Here is a 24798-nt window from a genome sequence, read left to right as displayed (position 1 = left end):
CATTTAACATGTTTCCTATACATATCTTAGTTCTCGCCAACTTTTTTAGAATAAAAGAAACTGTTTCTGAAATATCATCGCTATAATGCAAGCAACGTTTACAAACTTTCGACATAGTGATTACTACAAAATTCAAATTTTGAGTCAAAATTCAAATATTTACCAAAAAAAAAAAAAAAATAAAAAATATTAAAATTAAATGTTAACATACAATTAGTTTGTAAACGAATCGTCCTTTTAAAAATATATAAAAAGTTAAAATAAAGATCGAAAAAATAAGCATCCATGGAATAATTGTAACAATTTGTTGACAAACATTGCTGTTTGCGATTTTAAGAAACTTATGGCTTTGCGGAGAAAAAATAATTCACCGATTTCATTGGATGGGAGTACAAAAGATTTCAGAAAGGGTGCAATAAAAAATCTATTATTAAATTGTAACCATCTAATTTTTGGAGAATTTTATAAAGTGAAAAATATTAAAACATTTTGAATAATTTTGTCAAAAGAAAAAAAATACCCCCAAAGAATCAGAACATACTTGAATAAATAGATTCAGCCCACAGAATAGAACAAATAAATAAAAAACTCATGCTTTTATATAAAAAAAAAAGTAATCCCCTTCTTCCACCTCCACAACAATCTTTGCCTTTCCTAAACTGCTGTCTCCAAATAGGTCGAAGGTTTTTCCATTCAACCATGAAAGATCAAAGGTTTTTAGCAACCATGAGAGAGAGAGAGAGTTATAAGTGGTATTCAAGTTTAACAGGGTTATAACGGAGCAAATTTAAACTCAAGTAAAATATTGCTTATTCGATTATATTTCAACTATTTGGTGATAAATTTCCATCTAAAGAAGTGAATGTAATGGAAGGTAAAATTCTAGCTGATAATTCCAGGTGGGTGACCACCCTGTTACTTACTAATCCCATTAGTCACTGCAGACTGTATAGTGGTCCTAAATAGACCACCATTAGAATGTGATTTTGAATGCTGAACTTAAATTATAAAACATAAATAATTGAGACAGTTAATACAGCAAGTGTCAGTTAGAGTAATAAATCATAAAGTATGCAAACGACTAAGGAAGAACTCCATTATAATAACTTCCAGTATGCAGATTCTCACAACATAGTTTAAGAAATAGTAAACATTATAGAGTACATATGTTATATTGGCTAGTTATAAATTCAAGGAGGTTATTTATAGTTTCATGCAAGAAGTACCAATGCTAAAATAATTCCACAATTTTTAAATACCTGGAGTTTGCTTCAAAAACTGGTCTAAAAGTTTTCTTTGGAAAAGTTATTGACAGAAGGTACAACGAGTCATCAAATTCAGGGTCTACGATTTCGTAAGACTGTCGCTTTATTGGATTGCCTAAGATTTCATAAGCTGAAATACAAGTTAGAATTATACTACTTGATGCAATTAAATTTTGAAAGGGTGTAAAAAATGCCAATAAAAGATAACAATAACTATGAGTAACAGTCATTTATACAATTCCATACAAATAAAAATAATCCAAGCTGCATTATTATTAGTAAATAAACAAAATCAATGATGATCATAAACAAAAGAGCCGACCAGTCTGTGTAGGGGGCAGGGAACTGTCCTTGCATCAGAAAGGTTCTGTGTTCGNGAAAATGTATGATTTTTAAGCTACAATGAAATTAATTTTATGTGCCATTTAAATAAAAAATTTAAAATAAATTATTTAAAAAAAATCCTTTTTTTTCTTCTTAATTACCAATACTTATTAGGTGTAATCATAGGACTTATCATAGTGGTTTTTTTCGACAAAGTTAAAGGGCTAATATCGACTTCCGGGATCTCTCTAGAAGAGAATACGTCTCGAGTCGTTGTCCAGATTGAATCTATACTCATCGCTGAAGAAAATCAACTCCCAATCATCTTCTATCAAAGACAGAGGTGTTTTCTGAACCATGCTAGATAGTATTTTGTGGTTCAGTGTAAATGGGACGCAGGCTGCAGGACTCCTGGTATGCGGGCCACCTGCATTAAGTTTCTAGTACTGTTACACGTAAAATAGATTTTTCTGCTGCATTATGCAGGTTGCGAGACAGTTGTGCCGATTTCACGGAGCCAGCTTTTGGCTAGAAATCGCTTATAATGGTCTTAACCTCGCATTGTTTCCCTTTTGTGGTCTTGATCAGGTTGGCAAGCCACTGCTCTCCCCCTCCTTAAAGTTCTTGAGATTCTAAGTGAGATTCTTTGGGCCCATGCACATGAACATGAACCGTGGGCTAAGGAAGGGATTATTACATTTTTGTATATCAGTTTATGAGCTTTCTGGTTTATGCCCCAGGATTTTATAAAGAGAAGTGAGTATTTGGTTTGATTTCTCTTTCAGGACTTTAACATGTGGACCACAGTTAAGACTCCTATCTAATATTACCCCCAAATATCTGAAATGGTTCTTTTGTGAGATTTTCTGGCTGTTTATTTTGAAGATCGGACCCCTGCTTGAGTTTGAGAAATGGATGAAAACAGATTTGTCTATCAATAGATTGAGATTATTGTTTGTTAGTCAATTTTGAATAATATTGAGTGTGTTGTTGGTATTAGTTTCTAATTCTCTTCTTGAACTTCCAAATGTTAATAGAATAATATCGTCGGCAAATGCTTGTATAATTTGATTGTTCATATCTGTATTGAGCAAGCTATTGATTAAAAAGTTCCAAGCTGTCGGACCTATGCACGAACACTGTGGGCAACCTTTGAGTATATGTTTTGTTTTGAATCCAAGATTTGTTGATAGAATAGCAATTCTATTTCTGTTGATATCTTCTATCATGTGACATAAATTTTCAGGAAGATTTGAAGTTGAAATTTCTTTGTAAATTGAATTGTATTGTATGTTATCAAAAGCGCCTTTAATATCAAGGGAGGTGGCTGAGACATGCTTAAAGTTGCTTTTGAGGTGTTTTAGATTATCTAGAAAATTTTGAAGTGCATGATTTATAGATTATCCGAATCGAAAAGCGAATTGTTTGTCTGATAAAATGTTATATTTTTCTATATAATAGTTGATTCTCTTGGTAATAAGTTTTTTTAGAAGTTTGCCTAGACAAGGAAGTAGCATAATTGGCCGATGATGATAATAGTTTCGGATTTCTATTGGTTTTCAGAAATAGCAAGACTAGCCCTTTTTTAAAATGATCTGAAAAGCATTTGACTGAGAGGCATTTGTTGAAAAATTTTAGAATTAGATTACCAAAAAATAGAAATTTTTTTTTGACTATTATGTTATCAATACCGTCGATGCCAGGGGCTTTATTATTATTTAGAGTTTTAATTAAATTATCTAATTCATTGTACGTAAAATGTGGGTCAAGATTAGAATTTGGGTAATGGAAATTGCCTATTGGGATTATGTTATTGCCTGGGAAAAGATTGTAATGGGGTGTCTATGTTATCTAAATTACAATTTAATTCATTATGAAATTTTGAAAAGTTCTTCTTAATTTTGTTATGATTACCGTATTTTGTTTTAAATCTAATAAAGGATGAGAAATAAAACGAATTGTTTAGTTGGATTTTGATGTATTTAAGATCAGACTTTGTTTCTGTGTCTAAACCTTCTCAATTCGAATAGTTGAGGAGCCCCTGACTATTGGTTAGCTTTAAATCTAGAAAGGAGGAAGATCGAGTAGTAATAAAAGTTGATGGAGCATTTTGGATATTTAATATTTTTAGATTGTATGACTTATAACTGCAGAAAATATTTCGCGAAAGACGTTCCTTTTCAAGTTGCATGCAAAATACCGGACGTGGCTGGTTGGCAGGTGTGTAAAGAACGCCACTTGTAATTGTGCATCGCATCAGCGAGAAGGCCTGAATCTAGCACTGTTTCAAGCAGTTTCCTGTTATACGCTGCGGCGAATGCTGCAAGATAAAGGAATACATCCGTGCAGATAGTATAAAGGGCATGGAACCATCGGATTGTCAGACACGCGTCAGTTTTGCCAAGTGGTTTCTCCAACAGATGGCTGTAGGGCCGGATTTTAGTGCACGTGTTGTAGGGCCGGACGAATGCATATTCACACGCGAGAGTATTTCGGATATCTACAACTATCATGTGTGGGCAACTGAAAACCCGTAAGCAATGCTCTCACGTTCGTTTCAGCAACGTTTTTAGCTAAATGTTCGGTGGAATCGTACACGATCATCTGACTGAACCATACCTACTAACACGCCTGAAGGTAGATTCCCTTGTGTTTTTGCAAAGAAGTGGTGGCAGAACTATTAAACCAGGTTCCAGGAATTTATTTTTTAATAGGAAACAATTTTATTTCTCTGAGTCCTAAAACAAAAAATGAAGAGTTCAGCATTTTCGGATGACGTCAGGGGAAAGGAGAGTCTCCTGACAGTGACGATAAATGATGAGGCTGCTCCATGTTAGTTAAGACTTAATACCCATTTTAGTACGATAAAAATGAAGACATTTTTCAAATTTAAAACATTTCAGAGAAAAATAAGTTTTTTTAATAAAAAAAATTCCTAATTTATTTCAGTTTTAGGTCTAAGTCTCTTTGAGTTTCAACTTAAATTTCGATAAATAAAGTAGTGATAATATCGCCATTAATTTCATGCGCTTTATTTAAAAAACAATAGCTAATCAAAAAGTATCACATTGTTCTCAGACACAGAGGTGCAGTTGAAATTACGGTATCTATGCTATTTACTAAGTTATTAGTAGTACTAAATTATAAAGGTTATCCAAAATTTGTACTAACAAAATATTTTATTCCTTGATGAAAGTCTTCTTGTAGCTATAACGATACCAATGAAACATTCATTGCCCCCAATCACAGTGCTACAGAAAGAGATTTGAGTGCACTGGCTAGTTGGAAAGTGATCAAAATTTCTATTGCAAAATTTTCTATTACAGACTCGAATGTAATTTAATAAAAATTGTATTAGAAAAATAAACGTTTTTAATAAACTTGGCAAATTATGAAAATAGTTTTGTTTTCTTAAGTAACAATATTTTAATTGGCGTTTTCCTACGCAAAAATAATTCACGTTAGTTTTAAAATTGATTACTTTAAATATGAATTTTTAAATGAATATAAATACTTCATAAAAATATGAATAGTATAATAAATGAAAAAGTAGTTTTTACCATTCTCATTTAAACTAATTGTAGTCATCAAATTACTTTTTAGATTAGTTGTAAAAAAAGTAAGCCAAAACATAAAATTAAGACACCGTACGAAAATTTAAAATTAAAAAAAAATCAACACTTGAGTGAAAAACCGAGCTAAGTGAAATCCATACTAACAAAAACTTTTAACAAAAAATATTATCTTTCTGTGGTATCCATAGGATAGAATCACTTAGAATCTAAGATTTTTCATTTATTTTTTTAAAAGAAAACATTCTCGAATGTGTAACTTTTTCTTCTGTCCTACAAATTTAATATATTATCATTATATTTTCGTGTTTTATATGCAAAACATTTGCGTCGATTAAAAAAAAATTGCATTTAAGGGCCCCAATCACAAAAACCATCTAAAATTTTTTTAAATATATCTAATTTTCTATTTATTTAATTTTGATCTATAAAACTTTTTTTCCCTAGACCTGAGAATACTATTTCATCGTTATCATAAAACTAGACTTCCTGCTATCGAATTCTTAGAGCGTTGGTTTCAAAATTGTATAAAGAAGCTGGGTTGCAAAGACAATGGAATGGTTATCACACTTGGCGACACTTCATTACAATCTCTTTTTCTTCTTACGGGTTGGAAACTTTTAGGTTTCTCAGTGTTTAATTGGTATTTTAATTTTTAAAAATTTAAGTGATGTTTGAATTAAAGATATATTAAAAATAAAACTAGTATAGCATTTTAATTAAGAATATAAATTGATAAATCGCGATAAATTGATAATAAAAAAAATTATAAATCGGTTTAGTTACAATTGGAAAAGCGATAAACTGCAGCCATTTCAGATTTTTTCTTGTTGCTATGGAATCAATATTTATGTTATGCCCCTTTTATCTTTTCCCAGCACAAGAGACATGAAACTACGCCAAAGAACAGCAAATTTTTGATGCACTGATTAAGCTATTTAAAGATAAAAATATTATTTATTTTTGTTTGACAAATTTTCTCTTAAGAATAATTTCCTTAAGAAACTAACATTTTCTCAAAAAATTAACGATTTATTCGACAAGAAATAACATGAATAACTTATCTAGTATAGCTATCATAATTTTTAAAATCTAATTACTTCACAGTATAAATATTTTGTTTGTCATTGTATTTGTGTATGAAAGATAGTTTGAACGGTTTAGAATAGTTTTGAAAGGAAAAGAACATGCACTCGAAATGAAATTGTGAAATTTCGATAAATAAAAACATTTAATCACTCCATGTTAAATCTACGAGAAAAAGTTTTTTTCTGTTTCGTTAGGGTAAATCTCGACCCATGAGAGAATGTCGTAACTCTCGAACGAAGTTAAATGGAAGTAAATTCTACACAAAACTAAAAACTTTTGAATTATCAATACTGCACAATTTTAAAAGAATTACATTTAATTATTATTATTTTTAATCTCACCAGCATGAAGCCGCATGGAGCTCTGTTCAGGTGCAAACTTTCGGTAACTAAAAGTTACCATTTCTAGTTCCATGATATACTATTTAAATTAAGAAAGAAAATTCATTCAATTCAATTTTAAATAGAATAAGTCCCCTAAGAAACTATAATTTCAAATAAAAGTTTCTTTTTGTTTTAACCGATTAAATATCTTATTTAATAAAGATGAGGGGGACTATCTGATCAATTGTTTCCAATGTGATTTTTATTAGTTATTATTATTTGTTTCCTTTTTTTGCATCGCTCATTATTTTTTAATATTGTAAAATCGAAACTTGGGAAGACGATGACAATGAAATAAAAGAATCACCTTGCTCGAAACTGTCGGAGAAAGAGTGAAAGATAGGAGCTATTGTTAATTGGCGAAATTTGATTGTGGTTAAGAGTGCTAAAGAATGTATGATTTATATATATATACTATAAATCCGCCGTTGAACAGACGACCTAATTTTGGGTTTAAGATTACTAATGTTCAACTCAGTAGCCCTGTAAAATTGAACCAATTCAGAAGACGAGGAAACTCTTCCATCAGTACCCCCAGAGGTATTAATTTGCAATGGGAACATGGAGGACTTTGCGACTCGACAGATTTAACGAGCATCAGTCACCATTTACTACAAGGGGAGTCTTCGGTCGGCGGGGATCGAACCCACGATTTCTTGAATAAGGCCTTACCAACCAGACTATCTTGGCCCTATGAAGTCTGATTTAGAAAAGTGGACATCCGTAGCTGCTGACACCATAATGCATGGCGTTTTCATCAATGTACGACGGTCTCACCTTGGGCTGAATGCGTTAATGTTGTCGACTAGAGCAGTTCTTGTGAGGATTTCATTTTGTTGAATAAAATAATTTTTCGTCACTTTATCGGTTTCTTTTCATTTCATCTCTTTCTGTCCATCATTTCGTGTTACAGCATGTTTTGTGCTCTAAGTGATTCACGACCGTAGATTGTGTAGGATGATTTGGGCTCATACAATTCGGTTCTATCACCCTCACTTTATACAACCCCTGGTCAAATTATTCGACGCACTAAAAGATTCTATGTAAAATACTAATCATCAGGTGATACTAAACAGTTTTATTGTTTTTATGCGACTGAAACCGGTTTGCACTTGTTAACGCTCGTGTACCAATGGGTTAAATGAGACGATATATAATATCAATTTGACGATTGGATAAATTAGAAGATACATATAGAANAGTCTCGATTTGGCCTCTTTCCATTTGTTTATTACTATTTGTTCGTGTTGCAAGCTGTGCACCACCTTACCTTAGTGTTAACACTTTTAGTATTATAATCACAAGTATTGTTAGCATTGTAAACATAAGTAATCAAATACATTGTTTGCAAGAATCTCAAAACACAATGATGCCAAATGGCTTTGAAATACATACATAGAACCTAATAATTTGGCAAGGGACTGCATATACGTTCATAATATAAAAAAATAAACAGTCTATTCACACAGACTCCGTGGAAATCCATACGGATTTTCTATCGCTTTTTGGTCATTTCAATGAGGTTTATGAAATACCATTTTGAACGTTATGATACGCGAATTTTGAATTTGATTTATCTATTTTTTATACGCCCAATACGCTACAGTTACATTTCAAAACCACATCATTATTCCGTACTTATTTTTGGCCATTTCCAAAGACAGGTTTAAGGTCAAAATATCGCATTCAAGTAATCACTTTTTTTTTAAATCCACAACGTACTTATTCCATCTTTTTTTCCCCCTTTTCAATTTCCCTTTACCGGCGTTTCCTAAGCAGCGATTTGGCTATTTCTGCAAAATTTAGTTTCATTTCCGATGTTTTGATGTGATATTATTACGAGAAGCAAATTTTGAATTTGAGTTATCACATTTTGAAGTGTGAAAATCAACTTTCGAACTTACATCTACATTGTTTCAATATATTTCTTTCTAAACATGTACTTTGAAACTCCGCTATTTTCAACATATTACAATACTAGAATTTCGAATTATAAAGTAATCACATATTAACAGGCTTAATTAGCGACTAATTAATTATGAATCCATGTCGTTTTCTGATGAATTCCTCACAGTTTTTCACATTCCTATATTTTTAATTTGAGATTACATACGACACCTGAATTTCGAATTATAGAATGAGCACATTCTGACGAATTTAACTACGACATTCACTAATAAATCGACGCTGTTAACTGATAATTTAGTCCATTTTCTACGTTTTTTTTTAAATGTAAGATTCTGATGTATGATATTATTACGACACGCGATTAAAAAATTGAATTATCACTTTTTGATATTGCTCTCGACGCTTTTCACACAAATTCATATCTGTTTCCGAGCTTTATTTTTATACAAATTTGATAATTAGATACAGCGCAACTTACTAGTTTGAAAACAATAAGTTTTTAAATTAATCTTTTTGCTGCCATTTTTCTGAAAATTGTCAATTTTTAGCAATTTATTGCAAAAATAGTAGTCTTACCTCGAACTTAGTAGCAAACAATCGAATTTTAGTTGCTAATAGTGGCTTTCTCTTCTCTCTTAAAAATAATGGCCACAACCTAAAATTGCAAAGAAAACAATGAGAAATCAAATATTATAATAAGTATTTCAAAGCACACAAGTTAAAAAATTCAGGAGAACAGGGGGAAAGAGAAGGAACTCAAAAGAGCTGGATTAGTTTTCTTAATATATTTTGATTAGAATTGTTTTTTAAATTTTTGTCTGATATACAAAACATTTGGTGGGTTAACGATTTTTTATCAACTCTTAAAGTTTGTAGGGAAATTCTAATTCATAGTTTCTTTGTTAAAAATATGCTTAAATAATTTCCATACTTTTTAGTGGATGGAATATCTATTAAAAAACAAAGGGTTATTATTTAGAGGAAAAATTCAATCGTGTTTTCTAGGTAAAAAATTAGCTAAAACTCTTTTTGGTAATTTTTTTTTGGTGGAAAGGTTAACGATTTTTTTGTTTTGTTTTGGGAGAAAAAATTCAGATTGTTTTTAAAACTTAATTTGGTTGTAACTTAGTTTTGGTGGGTGCTTCTACGCATAATAGAAATTTTTATGCTTTAAGATTTGGAGGTCAAATTCGAGCTTGTTTATAGGTTAAAAAGTAGCTAAATTTTGATTTAACCATTACTTAATTTAGTGGGTGGGGTAACGATTTCCAAATATGGGATAACGATGGCTGAATTAAAACTTCTGGAAGCTTGATAAAATTTTAGTAAGTTTGTTTCGTTGTAAAATTAACGACTTCCTTAATCGGGAGCACAACACAGTTTTAGCATTTGGAATTTTTAAAAAAAATTCTTAGATTTATCATGTGTTTATAAAAATCTGCTTTTGTCAGAATTTTTTTCTGCAGGATATCTACCGTGGTCTTATGCTGTCTTAACATTGACCAAAATTTAAAGGCAATATTAAAATTTTCATTTTTTTAACAAATAGTTGGGTACTTGCACTTCAAACAGAAGATCACAGATACCCACTCATGTGATCTATGACGTCTATGCCAGCTGATCATTTATAAGGAAAATAGCGTGTCGAGCTGGTTGGACAGATTCGATCACCATTTTAACACCAAAATCGAAACTTTTTTAAGAGAACGTTGGACTGCAAAACAGCAAATTTCGACTCTATTTTTGAGTTTGAATATTTAGCTGAGAACGCCTCCTTGAGGCCAGTTGCTCACTTTTACACAAGTGATGTAACATAGACCATGTGAGAATAACTCAATGGTACTAACATGATATGGCAATAATATTTGAAATGGCTCTATAAGCATAAAAATGGCACAATTATACAAGACAGATATAATAAAACAGAACTCGGACTTGACTTGTAAATATAATATAAGCGTTGACAAAATCATTTGATTTGTATGTTTGTAAATATTGACTAAGCTTTGATAAAGGGCACTATGAACTAGAACGAATGAAAGAAACAAGAGACTTGAGTATGTAATGAATGCGATGATAGTTTGACAATTTGTACCTGGGGCGTGCAAATATTTTGACAAACTTCTTACTAGAAGTTCAATTTTATTACTTATTTATTCTATGTATTATTTATTTTATGTATCTCATGTACTCATTTATTATATTTTATGTTTAGAACTACATGTAATGTAACATGCATCATTTTATATGATTTTACTCGAGCAATATGCTCATTACTAATTCTTTACTCTCAATTTTAGGAAACAAGGACCTCACGATGAAAGGGCCGTTTCGGTCTTAGGCACCCCGACCAACCGACAGGATTAGATTAGACTAGAAAATCGAGCTAATTTTCTCCACATAAGTTAGAATGATAATTAAAGTGAAGTTAACTAAATACCGTGTCGTATTGCACATCGAATTCGTTGAAATGTAATTCTTTCTCCTCTTTTACTTAACTTAGAATATTTATTTGTGTATTTTATTGCAACTGTGATAGAATTTTGTTTAATGTACCTGACAACTTCGATGCATAATTAGTTTATGTTCTTTATGTCTTCGTTCCTATCTCTGTGCTAAATGAGAAATATGTATGGAGAATTAAAATATTTGCGTGAGAATGTGTCACTCAAGACAATTGATACTTGACGGGCTTCGCTTACTCGAAATAGAATGGAAAGGTTGCTAACAAATACCAATAAACAAATACCAAGTTTGGTCAACAACCAAATTAGATCAAGATACCCATATTACGTTACTTGCAGGTATCCCTTGAGCTAAAGCTTATTTTAGTCATAACTTGTCGTTTGAATAGCTAACGGAAAGTTTTGGTGATTGAGGGTGAGCTCACGATTTGGTACAATAGGCTAATGTTTTCGAACAAAATTCAAACTTCTGATTTTTTTTTGTGTGGCTAAAAATCAGTTTTTGTCGTTCGTCGTATTATTATTATTATTTTTTTGAAATGTTGACTAAGCAATTACTTTTTATAAGGGTAAAAGTGAGAGTCTCAATAAACTAATATTTCAAAACAAAATATGTAAATTTAGTTTAAAAGTTATCACTAATCAGTGAAACGATGTAAAAAAATAATGCAAAAAGTTTAAAAGATGTAAAAAGTTTAGTGAGCAAACTTGGGATTCCGGAAGTTAGTCCATATTAGCTAGAACTACGAGGTGAAATTTTGAATTTGATTTCAGAGTGGTAGATTTTTTAAGAATTAACTGAAAAAGCAGTTTTGGCCTTAATTTTTATTGGGAATGAAGGTTTTTTTTCTAACCATTTTATACAGCAGGCCAACGTTTTGGAGTAAAACTAAAACTTGTGGCTTCTATGTCAAAAATCACATTTGCTTTAGTTATAGTAAACTGACTGGAAGAAAAAAATCTCAAAACCAAGAAGGAGATAAACTAAATTTGGTGGGCTTGTTTGTACAACTAAAAGATTATGTTCATTCAGATTTCGCGCTTACCGCATAAGTTTGGTGCTACTAGCGCCTCTGTGAACATGCAAATCAGGGTTGTTCAAATACGTGTTCAACAGTTCGTAAACATTACTTTTCGTAAGCTTTTCACATATGGAGTTGGCGTTAGGGAATAATGCCTTTAAGAAGACCTTATCTTAACCCAGCACCGTGATCTTAATACAGCTCTCACGATCAGAACTCAAAAAGGACGGTGTGATCTTAATACAGCTCTCCCGGCTTCTCACAAAACAGCAATGAATCAACTAGTAGTATTCGTTCATCGAATTTATCACAGATATAATTCTGGTGGGGAAGTACTGCAGTGTATCTACCACAACAAAAATATAATTCTAATTCACTAGTATATAAGACATCTTAGCTAGATTCTATAGTGGGGTACCTTTCACATTGGATGGTCCACATTGAACAGTTGACTTGCTACTTATGACAGCGACATTGTCCTCCTCACGCTGTTGCTTCTCAGTCTCGATCACACAACGTACAGCGTATACACTCGACTGCTAAAGGCAACACAGGAACGACCACGACCGTGAACTTCATACAGCTCTGAAGATCAGCACTCAAGAAGTGCGGTGATATTAATGAAGCTCTCCCGGTTTCTCATAAAACATTCATGAATCAACTAGTGATATTAATTCATCGAATTCCTTAGCAGATACAATTCTGGTAGTAGACGCACTACAATGAATTTTAATTTTGTAACTGCTTTTTTGTGTGGTTCTTTTTATTTTGTTTTTCTACGGAACATATCAAACATTTTATGCCAAATTTAAAACACATTATGTATGAATTGAAAATAAAGGAAATTTGTATTTATTAAATGCCTTTATTCATAAAGCTATTCATTTCAATTCAATCCTACGTCTAAATTTCAACTACGAGAAATCTGTTTAACGTTTTATGATAGTTGTTTCGCAGACGTCTTTTAAGATTCACCTCGTGTTTTATCCATATTACGTCTACCATAGTTATTTATAAAACGTCTGTTCTTAGGCCATTTGGGATTATCCATAATTAAGTTATTAGAAAACGTCTAGTAGACATCGATATTTGATCTACGATGCCTAATGGATAACGTGGATGAATTTTCGACGTCTACAGGATGAATTTTACTGTATGGAAATATAATAATATTTGGAAATAAAATTCAGATTTTTTGGACAGAAATTAGCTATTATTTAATTAGGATGTAAACATTTTGTTGGCTGAAATAGGTTAACGATTTGCTTGCTTGGGTTAACGTATGAAAACGAATTTCAATCTCGGTAAAAAATGAACTCGCCAAATCATGTTTTGATAAAATTTGACGGTTGGGCTAAAGAAAATAGCAAGTGAGTTAAACTAATTCCTTAGTTAGACTACAGTTTAGGTTTTAACAATTGTAATTGTATTTAAATGTTTTTGGTTGTCAAATGTATGGTTAATGATTTCTAACAACGGGCTAATTTTTGAATACGAAGTTCACTCTCTTGGTTTTTAGGTCAAAAGCTAGCTAAAACTTGTTTTTGCCACAAAATTGCATAGTAATTAGACAAATGAAATTTTTTGATGGGTTAATGCAGAGGTGGGCACCACAAATTATGCGGGAATACATTCTGAGTGACTCGCGATTCAGTTAGCAATATTGCGATGAACAGCGCTATACAACGTTAAAAAATAAAAATTATTCTAAAATTTTGTACATATTTATTCTTTGTTACTTCAGTTTATGAATATGTGGTACCTACCTATTTTTAATCTCTAATAAACATTGTTTAAAAACAAGTACCGTTTATTGCCTTCTGATGAGCATCTTAAAAACCATCAACCAATTTCAACTTTAGATTTACAACTAGTCATCGAGTAATTAGCAAAAATTTAAACTAAGTGTCATCGGTTTTAATTTCTCAATATTAAAATTTGTGTATGTAAAATTATTGCGAGAATTTAAAGAAAAATTTGTTTTGAAATGTGTCTGTGAAACATATTTTCTTGCTTGTAAATGATTTATATACTCATTTTATTATATTTTTTATTTCCATCATAGTTCAACTAACAATTTAGTAATAATAAATTTGTCTTCTTCAAATATAGAAAAAAAATATTTTTTCAAATTCCTACTGCATATTATAATTTTTTAAACTTTGGTAATGGAGTGGATTAATTTTTTTTATTGCGAAATTCATTTTATTTCAACTGATTTTGGTGGTTAAAATGCAAAGGCGAATTCTAAAATGTTTACATCTAATGCCTAGATTTGCGTAATCCGTTTCCTGCAATAGGCTTCGATGCAAAAATTTTAACTTCTGGTTTAAAATCCAATAAATATTTCTCACTGTCATAATTTTTTTCTGCAGAGGTTGACCGGAAAAAAACGTTTAGGGGTTAATGATTTCTTTCAATAAGCTTCTGTTTCACGGGCAAGCAATGGGTTATCATGGATTATCATTTCGAGTGGGCTAATATTCTGTCAAACTTTTATTCTTAAGATATCTTTGTATTGAATTTCCGAACGAAAAATTTTGAAGTACTAAAGTTTTTTTTTCCTTCCAATGCCCGCCTGGGGAATGACCGTCATACAGGCTACTGAAGGGCAGATTTGTTGGCCACTCTTTCAGGGGCACCCATTAGGTGGGCCAACGTTGCTCCCACAGTTAAGAACAGATAGTACAGAGAGGGAAAGAACATCCATGTCTTGCCCGGAGTTCGAACCCGGAACCTTTCTGATGCATGAAGGACTAAAGTAGAGTAACAAAATTTCTACAAGCAGCTAACATTTTGAGTCAAAATTCAATATTGTGTTTTCTAAATTCTAACGCTTACTTTATCTTACTATTTATGCTGTTATCAACAAATATTTGATGTAATACTTTAATTTTGAATCTCCGTATACCCCTTGGGTGGGTTCTCCTTATCTTCCTATCCACCTTAGTCAACACTTGTTACTGCTTGTTTTAACGGTAGGTTTATAGATCATTAAATATGTAAAACTAATTTCAGCCATAACTACATTTTAACTAGTGAGTTAACGAACAGGGTTGCCGGATTTAAGCCGGATAATACAAAGCTGGTGAGTTTTTTTTGTTCCAACCACTAAAATAAGATCAGCTAAAATAAATTAAACGCAGGCTTTAATTAAATTAAAATATTTTTCAAAAATCCAGGTAACGTAAAAGAAGCTTGGTAATTTTATTTACATAGTACAGTGCACAAAAAAAAAAGATATCACTCTGAATAACATTTGTTCTTACGATCGGATTTTCACGTACATGTTCTAATGATCGAGTTATGATCACGTACAGGTTTTCATGTTCTAATGATCTAATTTTCAGTGTCAATCTTAATGGTTTCTGGGGGTGACCTCAAATATGCTAATTATTTAGGGATAACTATTAATAAAGTTACGAAATCGGACACAGAAACGTACTTTCTCTGAATAAACATATGTATATATATATATGTAATACAAAAATTATAAATACTTTTGTATTAATAAAAGAATTAAAACTCTTTCGGTTTCATAAAATGTCTTTGTTAAAGAGTAAGGGTAGAGATATTCTATTTTGGGAATTCAAGGCTTAAAACATACCATTGAATAATAATTAGATTCATATTTGAAAGGAGGAGTTATTTTTAGAATCTTGTCCCTCTTTCACTTCCATATTAGGAAGCATTAAATGATTTTCCATAGAGCGTAGAGTTACAATAGCATGTACGACTGTAACCTAATTACACCAATCTCTGTGCTATTTAATGCGAGAGCGAAGGTTTTCACATGTCTCTTGCTGAATAACGTGTTCCACGAAATATCTGTCGGAACCATCCGGAATATTGTCCACTCCCCCTCCTTTGAGGAGGGCGGATGTGAACTGTTATAACCACCAGCATATCTTTTAATAAACCTATTGATAACTTATTATGGTTTTGACTGCATTTTCTTAGTATGAATACACCAATGATAACAGAGATGTAGCCCTGTTATATATGATATATATATTTACATATTTGGATACTTAACCTTCAAAATATCGGGCATAGCCACAATCTGGGAAATTGGTCCCCATAGTTTAGTCAGGAGAGCGATTCAAAGTACATACTTCTTAATGTTAATTTCCCTTTTTGCGTTTTTAGTCATATTTTAAAACTAATTAAGCACTTCAAAAAACAAACAAAAAAAATGCACCCACTCATAAAACCCATTTACCCAAAGATAATTTCATGAAGAATTTTTTTTAATAATTATTTTTTATTATTTAATTTAATTACGGAAAAAAAAATTGAATTTTGAGGTACAATTTTTATAGCATTTTAATCTACGTATTTTTCTATAACAAAATCAGAAGTTTCAACCGTTTTCAGTAGAAGCCGAGAAAAATCAAAATTGTTTTTAGAAAAATAATTTTTCGAAAATGAAGAAATATATTAAAATGGAGGAGATTAATATTATTTAAATGTGGATAATTTACGACAAAATTAACTTAAGCTTTCGGGTAGCGTAAAATTTCATTCATATCTGTTTCGGTAATAAGCGATTGCTAATACATTTTTTTTTTAAATTATAGAATACGATGTTTCTTTTGTAGTCCTAAATTATTTGTAATACTAAAAATTTATTCGTAATTCAGTAAAGAAATTTGAATAAAAGAATTCATTAAATGAAAAACACATCATTCAACGAATATCTAGTTTTATAAAAGCATATTTTTAATAGAATGATTATTCATCAGTTTTTTAAATTTTATTTTTTAGTTTGTCTTTTCTACAATTGATACAATTTTAATAATAAACATACGAATGCATAGATTTGGAAAAATATATTTATCAATTTCTTAAGTATATATTTTATACTTATTCATTCAAATACTTATGTAGTAAACATTTTTAAGCATCTTAAAATTTTTCAACATCTTGCATATTGTCTTAATCTTAAAATAAGTTTTTTAATTACCTGTCCGAGCGTGTTTCGTGGAACTATTTTATCAATTATTTCATTAAATTTTAACGATTCTCAAAATCTTTTTCTTTACGCTACCAAGTGCATTATTTTTTTTATTAATACACTACTAAATTTTTTTTAAAATTTAGATTTTTTTTCGAAGTAAAATTCATTTTTAAATTATTGTTAAGTTTTCATTAAAGGAAAACCACCTAGCTTATTGCCACCTAGCTGGGAGTTAAATTTTGCTAAGAAATTAAATATTCTGCTGATAAAAACTATTCTATGCTATACAGCAATTCTATGCTATTTACTAAGCATACTATTAGGGGGACCGGAAAGTAATGTCGTTTCGGTGGATTTGATATTTGTTATTAAGATTTTATTTTTAATCATTGATGCATTCACTCTCGTTAGCAACAACAATTTTAATGCCGGATCAAAAAAAAAATCGAATAATAATGAATAGGTTTTTAAGACTAACAAATATTTACTGCGACAGAACTGCATTATTTTCCGGTCCCCCTAATACTTTTTACGAGAAAAAAAATCGTCTTTTTTATTCTTTCTTATTTTTTAAGTAGCGAAAAGCAAATGCATATGTGAGCACATCAAAAAACTACAACAGATTACTTTGTTCTTTAAATGAACGAAAAATTGTGCACATACAATTTTATGTTCAAACTTGTTCTCGCCCACTAATTTTAAGAAATTGCCCTCTTAAAAAGGTTAAGGTTGAAAAAATTTGCTTAAAGTCATAAACTCACCTTTAGAACAGTAAATTTTCATATCAGGAAAATGCTCGATATACCTTTAACACTAAAAATAGAAAATTGTAAAAATATTCCAAAAACGTACAATATTTAGAATCATCTAAAAAAATTGTTTTCTTAACTTTAGAATTTCCTTAACCCTTTGCGGTCGTATTAAGTTTATACACGGGTGTCATGCTGGTCGGAATTAATTTTCGTTGAACGAACAGTAATACATAATATGCAAAAATGCAAGATTATGAAGGAAAAATAAAATTGATTAATTCTTTTTTAAACTTAAGATATATGTAACATAATAATATGTTTTAATTTTGTGTAAACAAATATTTTAACAATTGTCCATCGTGTGATATCTTTCAAAGCAGTCATCAATATGAAGCCCTGGTTTTCGAGAACATGTGTCGCAAAAAAAGATTAGTATGGCATCTTTCGCCTTTTGATTTTTCTGTTTGAATATTCAGAATAATCTTTACTCTTTACATCTTCACCAGTTCCGCATTATATGTATAGTTGGCCATTAAGCTGTGTGGCTAACATCTTTGATGTGGTGGCTGAAAGCAGACATACGACTGGAACAGTAAAATAACCTTGGAGGCTGAGAGTAGACAGACGACAGCAAAGGGTTAATACAAAAATAAGATATATTAAGAGATTTTTAGACAACACATTATTTTATAGCTGTAATTAATATGTTCAGCAAATTATTTAAATATATATATTTTTTAAAAATCTTAAATGGAAATCGTTCTTTTATTTCTCCGTAAAAAAACAAGAATGTTAATGTTTCATTTATGATCAATTGAAACGTGACAATTAACCCCAGAATTGAATTTTGTTTGGACGTAACATTTAATTACCTGAAACTGTTAGAAACAATTAAGCTTATTAAAAGTATTAGATAAGAAGCTAAACTTATTTCTTTATTTTGTTAAGAGCGGCAGGAAAAAGGAGAAAAAGTAGTCTATTAAGTTTGACACTTATATGAATATCCGATTATTAGAACGAAAATTATCCAGGGTCATACCCTTTTTTTTTGGTGCACTGTACATTACTTGGTATTATTTTATATGATAATTTGAAAATCGTTAGTTTATTGGAGAAACAGATGTAAACTTTAGAAGCAATAAGAACAATAATTTTAAATTACTTGAAATTATAATAATAAATTTCCCACAACTTTCACAATCAAATACATTTTAATTAGTACTTTCAACAAATATAAGATTTTTATAGAAGATTCCTGTTAAAAATATTTAGCACAATTTATGAAAAATGTTTGTTTAAACAGGAATATTGTATGAATTAAAACGTGACTATAATATATTTAGAATAATATTTTAGGCTTATTTTTAAAGTAAGTAGGGTGAATTGCACAAACAAATGAATTACTGTATATTACTTACATTTTAACCATTTTTGTAATAAGTACCGTTAAAAAAAGGGAATAACTTCAATTAGGAAGACATTTTGTTTAGAAAAAATTGAGTGGAAAAATATACTTATTACTAAAGTTTATTTGGACAGAAGAAATTTTAACTATTACAATCTTATTAATGATTTATTTTTTCATTGGGAAAGATCGCGGCAACCCCCTATATTTTGATTATCAGAAATTCAAATCTGCTGAAAAAAAGTTATGTTTATTCAGAAAAACTAGGTTTTTTGTCTCTGATTTCGTAATTTAAAATATCGTCCATGCAAATTACTATGTTTGACGGCTGGGAAACATCCCTGAGAAGCATTTAGTCTGAGTGTTAAAACGTGAAAATCCGATCATTGGATTAAAAGTTATGCAGAGTGGTTTGATGTTGTTTTTGAGCACTGTACTTGACGTAAATTATTCATATAATTCTAAAAACCTAGTTTTAATGTAAGAAACCAAAATTTGAACTTCTGCAGCTTATAGACATGAAAATATCTTTTAAATCATTGTATCATCATACAACTTGTAATAGGTAAGAGTCTGATTGTTTATAACACATTTTAACAGGTATTACTGTGAGCTGCAGCATTTGACATCTAATGCATTATTACATCATAAAAAAAATTATAGTTTGTAATGAATAGTAATCAATGAATTCAATTCAAATACAATAGACAGTATACACATAGGTTGAAAACAATAAGGTAAAAAAATAGTCCATAAAAGCTTTTGAAATTAAAGACAGTTTCTTTAATAAAAGTTTGGAGTTTGGAGTTTTTTTTTTGTTGAAAAGGCAGACTTTTAATTGCTAACAAATGCTTACTATGGACCAACAGTTTGAAGACACCATTTCTGGAGGGATAAAGGTTTACCACTATGGGCTAGCATTTGAAGGCAAAATTCAAATTGTTTATTTCAAGGACAAAAAGTTTGTTTTATAGTTTGCTCTTGTTGCGACATATTATTTTGTGGATGGAATAAAAAAGTTTTAGGCAGTTTAATATGCGTAATAACTTAATATATAATTTCCTGCAACGGGCTACTGTTATGAAGTAAAAATGAATTGCTTTGTAAGTCAAAATATAGTTAAAATTTATTTAATCCAAAATATGTTGACAAATAGTCAAAAAATATTTTTTATGGATTAACAATGTCATAAACTGGCCTTTAATTTGGCGACGAAATTTAAATTTCTTTTTCTTTTTTCGTCGTCAAGTCAAATCAAACTTTTAGTTGTTTTGTTAAAAATCAGCGAAAACCTGTGTTGGGCATTTTTTAACAGTCAAAGCAAACGAAACTTTTTGATGATCAAATTTAAGTTACCAACTTTCTATAATTTTCATTGCAATTTAAAACATTTTATAAATTGCCAGATAGTTGTTCTAATTGTAACGCGTCGCTGAAGGAATTCTCAAAAAAGGATATAAAGCAATGCAGTTTTCTTTATGATGTGATTTTTTCGAATAACTATTTGAACGAAATAGCTTTTCTTAAATTAATGAAAAGAAAAAAGATTTGTGTATATCAAAATTCTAGTTTATACGAGCAATAGTTTAAAAAAAATATGTAACCTGTGTTTCGAAATTTGCAGTTTTATAGAAAAGGCAGATAAGAAAAAAAAGCCAGATAAGAAAAAGAAAGAGAAGTTAGAGAGAGAGAATAAAAAATAAAAAAATAAAAAAGCGAGAAGAAGAAAAGAGAGCAAAAGGAACAGGTAGCAGCAATTATGAGTGACACTTTTTTTCCTTCAAAAAAGCATAAATAGTATTACTGAACCTGAAATAAAAACTAAAATTGTATTTTTAATCTTTATTGAGAAGTGAAAATTGAACTAAATATTTGGTCGGAACAAGTGGAGGTCTTAAAATGAATGGATCATGAGAATGAAATTCGTACCTGAGTTAAGGTTTATCACATGTTGTACCTCAATCAACGTCATCGCTCTTCCCTAACGGAAAAAAAGGCCACAACTTGCTCTATAAAAACTGCAAAGAAAATTATAAGAGAACAAATGTGGTTATCAGCATTTCAAATCACAAAATTGAATTAAAAATTTAATAGAAAATTAACGACGCTTATATTTTACAAAACGAATGTGTGCTCTGTGCAAAAAGATCACGGGAAAAGGTAGAAACGAAACAGCAACTTATAGTTTGTCTATTTAAAGAACTCCCCTTAGGAAAAAGTCTAAAACAGTCTAATGCTGTGGAAACTAGAAAAATAGCAGAAATAGTTTATCACAAGAGGATGCTTTTTTCTTCCCTGATTCCCTTTCTTTCACCAAACCTATCTTAAATATTGACACAACACTCTTACTTGAAATAGTTTAACTTTGTCACCGTCTCTGCTCCAGACGAATAGCGGGTGGAGTTCTTTCCATAGACAGACTGTATGGTTTAAGTAAGTCTTTCATGTGTTTTGAAAAGACGGACTGTGATTGCTTTGCTTAATTATGTTTATACGCAACAATATGTTTATACGCATAGGTATAAAACAATAAGGTAAAAAATTAAAAAAAGCCAATAAAATTTAGCTTTGAAATAAAGGACTGTTTTTTTAAAAAAAAAATCTTTTGACTCTTTAAGAAAAGACCAACTTTTATTGCTACCCTACTAAAGAATGCTTACAATGGACGAACATTTTAAAGACACGGATAAAGGTTTACTACCATGGGGACTAACACTTGAAGGCAAAATTCAAATTTGTCATTTCAAGAACAAAAAGTTTTATAGTTTGCTCTTGTTAGGTAAGATCATTTTGCGGATGGGATAACATAAATTTTAGGCAAATTAATATACGTTAATAATTTCCCATTCCGGGCTATTTTTTGGAAGTAAAAATGAAGTGTTTTCTAAATCAAAACATAGCTAAATTTTTTTCAATTTAAAACTTTTTTTGACTAATGGCAAAAGTATACCTTATATGGGTTAACAGCGTCGTAAGCTGGGCTTAAATTTGGAGGCGAAATTTAATTTTGTTTTTTCTTCGGTCGAAAACTAGCTAAAATGAATTTGGAATATTATTATTATATCTTTTAATATATTAATTATTACAGTTTTTAAATATTATATCTTATTTCGTGGAGAGATGTCGAAACATTTATTGGAATATCAATTTTCTAAATTTGGTATTAAATTCAAACTTTCGGTTATTTTGTCAAAAATCAGCGAAATCTCATGGGCATTTTTTTAGCGGTCAAGTAAACGAGAATTTTTGATCAAATGAAAGTTAACGATTTCCTATAATTTTTATTGCGATTTAAAACATTTTAAAAATTATCTGAAAATTGTTCTCTTTGTAAGGTGTCAGTGGAGGAACTTTTAGAAAAGGACATAAAAGCAACGCGATTTTCTTAAAGATTTTTTTTCGAATAACCATTTGGGCAATAAAGCTCTTCTTATATTAAAGAAAATGAAAAAAGATTGCGTGCATCAAAATTCAAATTTATTGGAACAAAAGTTTAAGAAAATATGTGTTTTGAAATCAGCAGTTTTGAGGGGAAAAAAATAGTATTACTGTAACTTAAATTGCTTTTAAATCTTTATTGAGAAGTGAAAATAGAATTTAATTTTTGGACTAAACAGGTGATCTTAAAATTGAGGGAACATGAGAATGAAATTCGTACCTGAATTATGGTTTATCACAATCACAATCGCCCAATCAACGTTATCACTCTTTCCTATCCGAAAAAAAGGCCAAAACTTGTTCTGTAAAAATTGAAAAGAATATAATAAGAGAACAAATGTGGTATTATGAATTCCAAATAATAAATATCAATAAAAGTTTATTAAAAAAATAACGATACCTATATTTTGCAAAACGAATGTGTGCACGGTGCAAAAGATCAGGGGAACAGGGAGAAACGAGACAGCAACTTTATAGTTTGTCTATTTAAAGAACGCCCCTTAGGACAAAGTCTAAAGTCGTTTCCTGCTATGGAGTCGTGTCAGTTGGCAGAGGTGCCTGAGGCCGAAATGGCACTTCATCATGAAGTGAGAATCGTTGAGGTGGTATGCCTTCTGGTCCTTGCAGCCTAGAAATAAAAGTAAGGATTAATAAGTGGGCACATTACCCGAGTAATTATCATCAGAGATGATGCAGATTGTACATACATAAATATAAATTCATAGATAATAATAAATATGAAAACAAAACACATAAGTAGAAATACGTAATTATTTAGATATATAGATAATCAAAATAATACTTCCTGTACAAAGTTTGTCAGTATAACAAAGCAACAAGCAACAAAAAACATTACATCACATAACGCTTATTCATTAGTCCAAAGCTTTGCCTAGTTAATAGTGCAATAACCGGAAAATAGCCGGGAACCAGAAAATAGTAATAATGGAAATAATGAAAACCAGAAAATAGCAGAGATAGTTTATCACATGAGGGTGCTTTTTTCTCCCCTGATTTCCTTTCTCTCTTCACACCTGTCTTAAATTTTGACCCAACACTTTTAATTGAAATAGTTAAACCTCCTCACCGCCACTGCACCAGACGAATGGCGAGGGGAGTTCTTTCCATAATGCTGCATAAGAGATGGTTAAAAATTTTAATGTGTTTTGGAACAGGTGGACTGTGATTGCATACCTTAATTATTTATTTAAAGACAAACACTGATCGTTAAAAATAAATTATAAATCATTAAACATGTGTATTGCTTTTTGTTTTATCTTTCCTCATGTATATGATAGATAATTAAAGGTAGGCATGTAAAAACAATCTGACATACAGAGTGAATTTTCTTTCGCTGTTAGGTATATTTCCAGAAGCCGATATGTGTAATATGTTCCATTGTTGAAAGGTACTCAATCGTTAGGAGGAATCAAGAAAATCGTTATATGCATGTGACGTTAAATTTTGGTATTACGCACTACTGATGGTATTATGATAATTCGCGCAGTTTTAATAAAGAATTTTAAAGCGTATTTCCCGTAGTTTCAGAAAATATTTTTACTAGTATTAGTACACCGAAAAGGATAACAATTAATAATGAATATGTTTTAATTGCGTGGGTATGTTCCTTTCAGTTTTGCGAAAGATTTCGTAGTGATGTTAATTGCTGATTAATTGATTTTTTTTATTCATCCCGTACTGAGAATGGGTATTCACACTAGTCATAAAATAAATGTTAATGTTATGATTTTGCTGCCGGAAACAAGCATTGTGCAAATGTTATTAGTCTAAAAATTTTAAGCCTGGAAAAAATATTGCGCAGAAGTGGTTATTAATTAAAATATGTTGCTCCTAAAACTAATATTGGGATGAATAAGTACATAAAATATGGAGTTGTTTATGAAACAAAAAGAAATCGTACGTTATGAAAATTTATAAGCTATGGATAGAGCGTTCGCTTTCCAGTGGGGTGAACCGGGTTTGAATCCCGGCGATGACTGGTCGCGACGAATCCGCATCCGGCTTGCTGACGTGCTGTATCCTCAGTGGTAGACGGACCATGGGTTGAAGTCACTTTGCCGTCAGGCTCACTGTGGGAGGTTCTCGTGGTCTTCATTCACCATGTAGCGCAAATGCTGGCTAGTTCCCTCAAAAAGTCATATCCAGGAGTTCCCTTGTCTTCTGGATTGGGTTCAAAATTACAAGGCTTTGAATT

The 24798-nt window shown here is 30.7% G+C and overlaps 1 long non-coding RNA gene across 1 annotated transcript; it reads right to left on the bottom strand.

The window, feature by feature from the left end:
- Nucleotides 1-1259: 1259 nt before the first annotated feature.
- Nucleotides 1260-23203, bottom strand: LOC107442806 (uncharacterized). Its single transcript, XR_006226820.2, has 5 exons — nt 22984-23203; nt 22804-22885; nt 21075-21163; nt 9118-9196; nt 1260-1395 (listed from the first exon to the last, which is right to left on the bottom strand). It is a non-coding gene; the product is annotated as an uncharacterized lncRNA (long non-coding RNA).
- Between the last annotated feature and the right edge of the window lie 1595 nt (nt 23204-24798).

This window comes from Parasteatoda tepidariorum, unplaced genomic scaffold (genome assembly GCF_043381705.1).
Source record: "Parasteatoda tepidariorum isolate YZ-2023 unplaced genomic scaffold, CAS_Ptep_4.0 HiC_scaffold_57485, whole genome shotgun sequence".
Lineage (NCBI taxonomy): Eukaryota > Metazoa > Arthropoda > Arachnida > Araneae > Theridiidae > Parasteatoda > Parasteatoda tepidariorum.
Note: the sequence above shows the minus strand (reverse complement) of the source record. Positions and strands in the feature narration are given on the sequence as shown.